This window comes from Hemiscyllium ocellatum, chromosome 17 (genome assembly GCF_020745735.1).
Source record: "Hemiscyllium ocellatum isolate sHemOce1 chromosome 17, sHemOce1.pat.X.cur, whole genome shotgun sequence".
NCBI classification, from domain to species: Eukaryota; Metazoa; Chordata; class Chondrichthyes; order Orectolobiformes; family Hemiscylliidae; genus Hemiscyllium; species Hemiscyllium ocellatum.
Genome location: NC_083417.1, coordinates 57,194,859 through 57,203,108, shown reverse-complemented (window position 1 = coordinate 57,203,108; position 8,250 = coordinate 57,194,859). Strand labels below are relative to the sequence as shown.

General features: G+C 44.4%; 1 long non-coding RNA gene across 1 annotated transcript; it reads right to left on the bottom strand.

The window, feature by feature from the left end:
* Nucleotides 1–2,299: 2,299 nt before the first annotated feature.
* On the bottom strand, nt 2,300–3,793 carry LOC132823769 (uncharacterized). The gene is made up of 3 exons (XR_009645585.1): nt 3,321–3,793; nt 3,037–3,114; nt 2,300–2,588 (listed from the first exon to the last, which is right to left on the bottom strand). It is a non-coding gene; the product is annotated as an uncharacterized LOC132823769 (long non-coding RNA).
* Nucleotides 3,794–8,250: the final 4,457 nt, after the last annotated feature.

Genomic DNA, 8,250 nt, shown 5'->3' with positions numbered 1-8,250 from the left:
TGATCAGTATGGACTTGTCGGGCCGAAGGGCCTGTTTCCACACTGTAGGAGTTCTATAATGTATTGTCTTTTGAGTGCCTCACTTAAATTTATCTCAACAACACTTTCATGCCGTACATTCCTCTCGCTCTGTGAAACCATTTTTGACTTGTATCACAATTACTTCTTTTACAGATTGCTTTAAATCTGTACCCTCTTTTTCATTATTTATGAACTGGAATATCATTCTCCCTATCTCCCATGCTCACACCTTTCACAACCTGGAAACCTTCAATCACATTTCCCTTTGTCTTTTCCTCAGTCAGCCTCACCATTTCCAATCTATCTTCAAAAATGAACACTATATTCCAACTGAGGGCTGATGAGCATCTGGTAAAAGTTTAGTGCATCCTCCCTTCTTCTCTAATCTTCACCATCACTAATAAAGCTGAGAATATTGCATCATTTGCACTCTTTCCCTCTCCTACCGTCATTAATGGGTGATGTGGGAATACTGCCAGATCCCTCTGCAAATGTATGTCCCTTCCATTCAATGCCTTTAATTCATATTGCCTCCTGATATTTTTGTACCAAATGGATCATGTCAACGATTTTTGGGTCATTGCAAAATTACCTTTGTGTTGCTAAAATATCAACATCTCATTTCAAAATTACTGCAGTTTAGGGTGTAGGTTTGCTCGCTGAGCTGGAGGTTTGATATCCAGAAGTTTCATTACCTGGCTAGGTAACATCATCAGTGGCGACCTCCAAGTGAAGCGAAGCTGTTGTCTCCTGCTTTCTATTTATATCTTTCTTCTGGATGGGGTTCCTGGGGTTTGTGGTGATGTCATTTCCTGTTCATTTTCTGAGGGGTTGATAGATGGCATCTAGGTCTATGTGTTTGTTTATGGCATTGTGGTTGGAGTGCCAGGCCTCCAGGAATTCTCTGGCATGTCTTTGCTTAGCCTGTCCCAGGATAGATGTGTTGTCCCAGTCGAAAAGTGTTTTTTTTAATCCATGTGTAGGGCTACTGGGAGAGAGGGTTGTGTCTTTTTGTGGCTAGCTGGTGTTCGTGTATCCTGATGGCTAACTTTTTTCCTGTTTGTCCTACATAGTGTTTGTGGCAGTTCTTGCAAGAAATTTTGCAAGAAAAAAAAATACAGTGCGCAGATTCCTCAAGAACAAACCACAACAAGCAGACCAAACACAGCCAGAAACCCTAACCACCTTACCATACATCAAAGAAGTTTCAGGAATGACAACCAGACTACTAAGACCCCTCAGAATCCTAGTAGCACACAAACCCACCAACACTCTCAAACAAAAACTAACACACTTAAAAGACCCAGTACATCCCATGGACAAAACCAACGTCATCTACAAAATTTCATGCAAGGACTGCCACAAACACTATGTTGGACAAACAGAAAGAAAGTTAGCCATCAGGATACACTAACACCAGCTAGCCACAAAAAGACACGACCCTCTCTCCCTTGTAGCCCTACACATGGATTAAAAAAAACCACCTTTTCGAATGGGAGAACACATCTATCCTGGGACAGGCTAAGCAAAGGCATGCCAGAGAATTCCTAGAGGCCTGGCACTCCAACCACAATGCCATAAACAAACACATAGATCTAGATGCCATCTATCAACCCTCAGAAAACGAATAGGAAATGACATCACCACAAACCCCAGGAACCCCGCCCAGGAGAAAGATATAAATAGAAAGCAGGAGACAACAGCTTCGCTTCACTTGGAGGTCGCCACTGATGATGTTACCTAGCCAGGTAATGAAACGTCTGGATATCAAACCAACAGCTCAGCGAGCAAACCTACACCCTAAACCTCAACCTGAGCTACTAACCTTCACAAACTTTGCAAAATTTACTGCAATGTCAGTGTGTGCTTTCAGATGTCCTGAGTTGGGAAATGCTATATTATTGAAAATTATTCCTTACAGTTGGCACTCGACTCTGGGGTTTCTTATCAATGTGATACAGTGTTAAGCTGCATCACAACTGGGAAACATAAACACGATTATTCCCAATACCCACATTTTGGTGACATGGTGACAGACATGCAGGTACTCTCATCACTGACAGGAATCTTAATATTGAAGCAGTAACACCATGGAGCCATTCACTCCACCATCCCTGATACTGCCCCATCACCATCTGGTTTCACCACATCCACCAAACTACACCAGACTGCACTGTGACGTCTAATTACCTTTTATCTGCTGTGGATTGTTCAGGTTTGACCATGTTCATTGCAGGTTACCTTATGTGTGTGAATATCACTTCACTAATGAACAGAATTGCAGTTATCAAGCAAAAAGGCAAATTTATTTTAGTAACTGATACGAAACACAAATTTACAAAATCGATTCACATGCAATTCATCAGTTTATACTAAAATAAAACTCTGGATCTACATACTGAGGACATACACCTTTGGGAATACAGTACAAATGGACAATCTTTCAGAGGTTGTGTCTGAAGAGCGTGTTGTTCAGGAGCAGCAGGTACATGTCTCAGAGGTTTTCCCCTTACACACACAGCCATTGGCACAGTTGGTGCATGCTGCAGGACAGCAAGAGCAGCAACCTGAGAGGAGAGGACAAAGACACAAATCACTCACAATCTATTCGGTCACTGAAAGCTCCCACAGCCTCCCATGACAGCACCCAGCTCCTCCCTCACAAACCCATCTGTCTCCCATCTCCCAGTCACCCCCCTGAAGAGGCTCAGCAACACATCCCAGTGAGAGACAGTTTGAGGGAAGATGTTCCTCTCACTATCGCCACAACACGGTTTCTAATGAGAAGTCGATAAGATCAGCGCTTTCCGATGGCAACCTCAGACATTGCTTTAAGCAGCAGCTTCTGGTCTGGAGATTCTTCCGATTGGTCATTGTAGAAATCGGATGGCAATTCAATCCGGTGTCATCCCGGATCATGTGTCTGTCTGTGGTGTCCCTGTGTGAGTTGTGCCCAGGACTATGTGTCACACCAATAGAACGGGAGCAGTTTGAAAGCCTGTCCCAGTCACTCACTTTTCTGGCAGCGTCCAGCTTTGCTGGTGGCACATTGACAGTTGGAGCATCTGCAGGTGTTTTCACAGGAGCAGGATCCTGAAAAGAGGAAAAACACAGAGAGTGAGTGGTGTGCACCGCCCAGCAATGGCCCCAGGCACGGGCTGGGCCCGGGGCCCGGCTCTTTGTGCCATTGCCCTGGGCTGCAGTGAGTTGAAGAAGCAGCCTGGCCTCCCTGCAATGCTGCTGGCTCCCAGTCAGACTGAGGCCCTGCACTGGGACACTGTGCACCAAGCCCCACTCACCATCCAGGCACACACAGGGCTTCGGCTCCGACATCTCACCAACTTCTTCTGCAGCTTCGAGCCGGCTCCAATCCGCGCTTCTCCACCTTGTGCCGTTTGCTGAAGCCGAGCCGATCTTTATGAGATTGTGATGGGAGGCGAACCGGCTGCAAAACCGGGCAACGCGCGGCCCGGCGCTACCTGAATGCACACGGCCCAGCGGAGTGAGTCAGCGGCTGGAGGTTTGAATTGCAGCCGCTTCCTTCATTCACAGCACGGCCCTCAGGGATTTCTCAATCAGTGGAATGTGTCAGCATTTCCTGTGGGATCAGCCAGTGTCCGAGCGTCTGCAACACGATTCCCCGCCACGGTCTGGGGGAGGCAGGGACAGCACTTTCTGTTTGACCTGACATTTCCTCTTTCCACTCGGGATATTTGCTGCTTTCCAATCGCTCTCCCAGCTCATAGAATCATCGAATCATACAGGACAGAGTGACCTTTCCCCCACCGAGCCGACCCCGCCGTTTGATCATGGCTGAGATGTTTATTAACTCTGTTCTCCTGCCTCCTCCCCATGTCCTTCAAGCACCTTGTTCGTCAAGAATCTGTTTCTCTCAAAGAACGACCCGCTCTCGACAGCCTTCTGTGGCAATGCTTCCCCCAGATTCCCCACAAAGTGTTCCCCCACCTCTCACCTCAGTCACTTGTCTTATTAGCATATGGCACTGCAGGAATTCTGAATAATGGTGTAGAGTACTGCAACGTGAAAACATTTTACCTTATATCAACTTTGCTTCTTCACCACATTGCTCTAAATCTGTACTCTCTCGTCATCACTGGTTTATGAGTTGGAATAACTCCCTTTCCCTGTGTGTCATGCCCAGCTCATTCACAACATTGAAAATTTCAACACCATTTCCTCGTCTTCTCCTCTCCAAGGAAAACTGTCTCACCATTTCCAATCTATCTTCCAAACTGAAGACAACATTCCAGCTGCTTTGTGACACGTGTCTTATACTGTACAGGATCAATGTAACCTCCCTATTCCTGTACTCCACACCATTGTGAATCATTCCTAATATATCACATGCTAATCAGGCAAGTGACTGAGGTGTCAGTGGGGAAGATCTTTGGGGCCGGTTATAATTGTTTTAGTTTTAAAATAGTTATAGAAAAGCATCAACCTGATCTAAAAATTGACGTTCAAAATTGGAGGTAGGCCAATTTGAGGGTGTTCAGCAACAACTTTCAGAAGTTGATTGGAGGCAGATATTCACAGGACAGCTGGGAAGTGGGAGGCCTTGCAAAATGAGGTAATGAGAGTCCAGGCGCAGTATGTTCCTGTTAGAATGAAGCTCAAGGTTGTTAGGTGTAAGGAATGCAGGAGGATTAGGAAAATTGAGGCATGGTGAAGATAAAGAAGGAGACCCCATATGTCAGATATAGACAGCTGGGACTGAATGCATCCCTTGAGGAGTATAAGGGAATGAGGAGTGAACTCAAAAGGGAAGCCAGGTGGGCAAAAAGAGAACATGGGAGATAGCTTTGGAAAATAGGCTAAAGGAGAATCCAGCAAGATTCTACAAATATATTAATGCCAAATGAGTTACTAGGGGATAAAATGACCCTCATCAAGATCAACAAGGCTGGTCATGTGTGGAACAGTAAGAGATGGGTGAAATATTAGAAGAGTACTTCACATCAGTGTTTACTGTGGAGAAGGATATGGAAGGTGGAGAAGGAAACAGTGAATTCTTGAAAAGTATTCATGCAGCAGATGATGAGGCACTGGACATCTTAAAATTCATTTTAAAAATTCCCAGGTCCTGCTCAGGTGTACTCCACAACTTTGTGGGAAGCTAGGGAAGTGACTCCTGGGCCCCTTTTGAGATATTTGTGTCATATTTGTAGACTGGTGAGCCTGATGTCAGTCACGGGAAAGTTGTTGGAAGTCATTCTGAGTGTCAGTATTTGCATGTGCTTAGAAAGGCAAGGAATGCTGAAGCATCGTCAACTTGGCTTTGTTTGTGGGAAATGGTGTCTCAATAACATGATTAAGTTTTTGCAGAAGTGACAAATAAGATTAATGAATGCAGGGTAGTCGATACTGTCAACATGGACATCATCAAGGCATTCAAAAAGGTTCTGCATGGTAGACTGTTTAAAAAGGTTAGAATGTATGGAATATAGGGAGAGGGAGCCATTTGGGGCACAGAAGGTAGGAGACAAAGAGGATGGTAGGATGGTTGCTTTTCAGACTGGAGGCCTGTGATCAATGGTGTGCTGCAATGATTGGTGCTGGGTCCAGTGCTTCCTGACATTAATATAAATGATTAGGATGTGAATATTGGAGGCATGATTAATATGTTTGCCAGTGACACCAAAACTGGTGATGTAAGTAGATAGCAAGGAAGGTTCTCTCAGAGTACATCAGGACCTTTTTCAGATGGACTAATGGCCCGAGAAGTAGCAGATGGATTTGAACTTAGAGGAATGTGAGGTGTTTCATTTTGGTGTTTTAAATCAGGGCAGGACATTAACTCTTAATATTGATTTCCTTGGGAGGGTTGCTGAACAAAGACACCTTGGGGTACAGGTTCGTAGTTCCTTGAAATTGGAGTGATATGTAGACAGGGTAGTGCTGAAGTCATTTGGTGCACTTGCCTTTATTGATCAGTGCAGCGAGTATAGGAGTTGGGCTGTCATGTTGTATCTGTACAGGACATTGGTACGGCCACTTCTGGAATATTGTATTCATTGCTGGTCTCCCTGGTATAGAAAGGATATTGTGAAACTTGAAATTGTTCAAAAAATATTTTTAAAAGTTGTTGCTGGGGTTCGAGAGTTGAGCATTGGAGACAGGCTGAATACATTGGGATTGTTTTCCCTGGAGTGTTGGAGGCTAAGAGGTGACCATTTAGGGGTTTATAAAATCATGAGGGACATCAGTAGGGTGAATAACCAAGGTCTCTTTCCCAGTGTATGGGAAAAAGAGTATATGTTTAAGGTGGTAAGGGAGAGATTTCAAAGGGACATAAGGTGCAACTGTATTCATGCAGAGGGCGGTGTATGTATGGAATGAACTGCCTGAGGAAGTGGTGGAGGCTGGTACAATTACAACATTTAAAACGCAGCTGAATGTGTACATGAATGGGAAAGTTTTTGGGGTATGGGCAAAATGCTGGCAAATGGAACTAGATGAATTTAGGACATCTGGTCAGAATGGACAAGTAACTGTGCTCTCCACCAGTCCTGCCATCTTGAAATCCTTGACACAAATACTGCCATGTCCCTCTATTCCTGTTCCACTCAGAAAAGAAGCCATTCTTGTTTACTGCAACTCCATGTTTTACCATGAAATGTATCACCTCACAATTTGCCACAATGAATTTCATCAGTCATTTCTTTACCCACACCAACCACCTGTCTTCACCCATTGGCAGCTCTGCATTACCTTCCTCACACTTTATAATGTTTCTGAGTGTTGTATCGCCTGCAAATTTGAAATTGCCTCATGCACTGCAAGATCCTTTTTTGCAAGGTTTGTGAAGGTTTGTAGCTCAGGTTGAGGTTTAGGGTGTAGGTTTGCTCGCTGAGCTGTAGGTTTGATATCCAGACGTTTCATTACCTGGCTAGGTAACATCATCAGTGTCTTCACTTCACTTGGAGATCGCAACTGATGATGTTACCAGGTAATGAAACGTCTGGGTATCAAACCTACAGCTCAGCGAGCAAACCCACACCCGAAACTGCAAGATCCATTAATGTAAAACAGAAAGTGTAAGTATCCCAATACTGATTCAGGAAACATCACCAGACAGCTTTTTCCATCATGAACAACACCAATTAACCTTCTCCCTTTTTACTTTTCCTGCCTTTTACTTTTTACACACATTTCTATGTCGCTTCGCTTCTCCAAACAATGAGCTTTCTCACAAGTCTGTTGTGTGACTCTGTATCATATTCCTTTTAGTTATTCATGTACATGTTACTGATGGCATGAACCTCGTCCATCTCTTTTACGCCTTTATAAAAGTCTCCGGAGTTACTTAAACATCACCTTCCTCCAAGATGCTCCTCTGACTCGACCTGATTAACTGTCACATGTCCATGTCAGTATTAACTCTACCGCAGTTTATCATCAGAAAATTACCACTACCTAAGTTAAATTGATTCGTCTGCAATTGCTGGGTATATTCTTACACATTTTACGAAACTAGGGAGCAATTTTGTAATTATCCCATCCTCAGGCATTCACCCTAACTCGAGGGAGGTCTCCAGGTTTGCTGAGGAATGGGAGATCAGGAGAGGAGTGAGCAATGAGGGAGATAATAAACGGCTCAAAAGAGTAGAATGGGGAAATGGGCAGACACGTCACTATTACATTAAAGAACTGGGACACACAGTGCTGGGAATGATATCATGGACAAAATCGATTTGTCGAGGTTTGCATCATTTCCTCAGTCTCTGTTAACAGTTGGGAAGGTTCCGGCTTCCTTTTATAGGCAGAAAGGTGTCCAAGCAGCTAAGACTGACCCACTCCTGTATGTTGGATGTGAGACACATCGCCTCCAACACAAACACAGTTCAGACTCTGATAATTTGTCCTATATTTCCATTCTCTGTGTTTGTATGTATGTATTCCAATCAATTCATTCTTTCATTACCTCAGAACACTCGTTAAACTAATTCATTTTAAATCGTTAAAGGCTTTAATCTGCGAGAAAGGAAATGATAAGTGAGGCGATGGACAGAGTGCAGACCATGCCTCCCCTGAGCCCTGCAGTGCGGTTTCACTCACTCTCCAAATATTTCCCACCACAGGATCTCTATGTTACACTGATTGAGAAATCCCTGAGGGCCGTGTTGTGAATGAAGGAAGCGGCTGCAATTCAAACCTCCAGCCGCTGACTCACTCCGGTGGGTCGTGTGCATTCAGATAGCGCCGGGC